The 2,500-nt window shown below is 37.4% G+C and overlaps 1 pseudogene; it reads left to right on the plus strand.

Moving 5' to 3' along the window:
• The window catches only part of LOC146871362 (28S ribosomal RNA), a 7,942-nt pseudogene that overhangs the window by 3,817 nt on the left and 1,625 nt on the right, over positions 1–2,500 (plus strand).

Raw genomic sequence — 2,500 nt, forward strand, 5'->3', positions numbered from 1 at the left:
AGCTAAACGATAGAATCACAGAAATCGAAAAGTACACAAAAAACATCCAGCATCATGATGCTGCTATGGATCTGATGGATGAGATAGTGACTTATATATCAGAAAACACCAATGATATAAGTCCTGAACCATCAAATCATACCGAACTATCGAGCGAACCCAACAATGAACCTATGAACTCTGCTCAAGTTGAGCAACAGACTGCCCCTGGACAAAACAAGATACCAAAGAAAGATGGAAGGCCCAATCAAGCACAAAAGAAAAAATATACAAAAGCAAAGGGCAGTTACAAAGAATATCAGACAATGTTCCAAAAAGACAAAAAGAAAATTGCCAGGATAATCACTGATGGGGCAGAAGATGCCACTTGTCAAATCAGTGCTGATGAAATCTTCCAATACTATAAAGGCATAATTGAAAAAGAGAACAAGAAAAATCCCAAATTCATCCCAATTGACCGAATACCAGATGAATGGGAAATTGGAAGTTTATGTAAAGAAATTACACTGCTCGAAGTAACTAAAGCCTTTGATGAATCAGATTTAAAGAAAGCAGTGGGGCCTGATAAAATTGGTCTGAATGACTTAAATAAAGTGCATAGCAGGCAACCAAGACTACTACCCAGAATCTTATCGTCTTGGCTATTGATGAGAAGAGTACCAGAAAGTATTAAGAAGAACAGGTCAATACTAATACCCAAGAATGTACCGATTAGCGAACTCAGAAAGATAAGTAATTGGCGTCCAATTACTATCGGTACAGCATTCATGAAGCTGTTCACAAAAATATTAACCAAAAGACTCACATTTTTCGTTGAAATAAATACGAGACAAAAAGGCTTCATGAAGGTGCGAGGTTGTCTCGAAAATCTGACTCTTCTGCAAAACATTATAAAAGGGGCACGAAAGAACAGAAGCTCGTTGGCAGTGGTGTTCATAGACATATCAAAAGCTTTTGACTCTGTCAGCCATGGTCATATTTTACAGAGTCTTGAAAGACACAGGGTTCCATCATGCATCAGAGACATAATAAAAGACTTATACACTGACTCAACAACATTTTTCAAGGGAAAAAACAATGAAGCAACTCCAGAAATAACAATGAAGTCAGGAGTTAAACAAGGTGACTCTTTATCCCCACTGCTGTTTAATATTGCCATGGATCCTCTGATCTGTGATCTTCAGAAAGAAGGCAAGGGCTTCACATTTGGTTCCAATAATCTCATCAAGCAAATCACCGCTCTGGCCTTTGCCGATGACATCGCAGTACTCAGCAACACCTGGGAAGGAATGAGTACAAATCTGAAAATCATTGAAAAATTCAGTAAAATAACAGGATTAAAACTTAATGTGAAGAAAACACATGGATTTTATATAAGTCATCGTAAAGATAAGATCCTAGTAAACAACTGTAGACCATGGCAATTTGAAAAACAAAACATTGAAAACATCCACCCAGGAGAAAGTGAGAGATACCTCGGACTGAACTTCGATCCACACACCGGCCATTCAAGCAACAACAAAATTAATGAGGTTCTTATTGACTGGGCTCAAAAACTCGACAATCTACCACTTAAGCCCACACAGAAAATAGAAATATTCTGTAAATACTTGATCCCTAAACTGTCATTTAAACTGGAAATGACAGGAACAGAAGCGAAACCTTTAAACATCCTGGATCAAACAATTAGAAAGTATGTCAAACATTTCCTACACCTTCCTGCATACACATGTGATGGTCTCCTGTACTCGAAAAGATCTTTTGGGGGCCTCAGTATTCCAAAGCTATGTACGACAATTGGTCTGAACAAAGTTAATAACTTATTGTACCTCAGGGAAGCTCCAGACCTGTACATAGCTCATTCATTCATGTATGCAGGAGAAGTAATCAATGAAAAAATTGACAACATCATTAAAACACACAAACTCAACATAGTAGGCAGCAGATCTCTGAGTCATGAACTAAATTTGATAGCAACATATGACTGGAGGAAAGAAGAATTTGAGAAATGGGCAAATCTCCCTGTCCAAGGTGATGGTATCAAATACTTAGCAAGTAATCCAACCTCAAATTTTTGGATCAGCAAACATAACAAAATAAAAGAAAATCAATACATAGCTGCGCTAATGCTGAGAGCAAATGTAGTGTATACTAGAGAAACCATCACTAGGGGAAGAAATCGTACATTTGCTACTTGTAGATATTGTAAAGATGTGTGTGAAACAATTGCTCATATTTCAGGTGCATGTCCTAAAACCAAGGACATAAGAATAAAAAGGCATAACAAAGTGTTGGAATTGCTAATTGATAGAGCAAAAAGGTGTGGGTGGATGACATACAGGGAACCTCATGTCAAAAATAATCAAGGTGAACTAAGAAAACCAGATGTAGTGTTCACCAAAAATGGTACTGCTGTAGTGGTTGATGTCTCAATTCGTTATGAAAACTCACAGAATTCCCTTGAACTAGCGTATGAGAGCAAAGTTAAATACTACCAGGA

The sequence above is a fragment of the Triturus cristatus genome, chromosome 1_1 (genome assembly GCF_964204655.1).
Source record: "Triturus cristatus chromosome 1_1, aTriCri1.1, whole genome shotgun sequence".
NCBI lineage: Eukaryota > Metazoa > Chordata > Amphibia > Caudata > Salamandridae > Triturus > Triturus cristatus.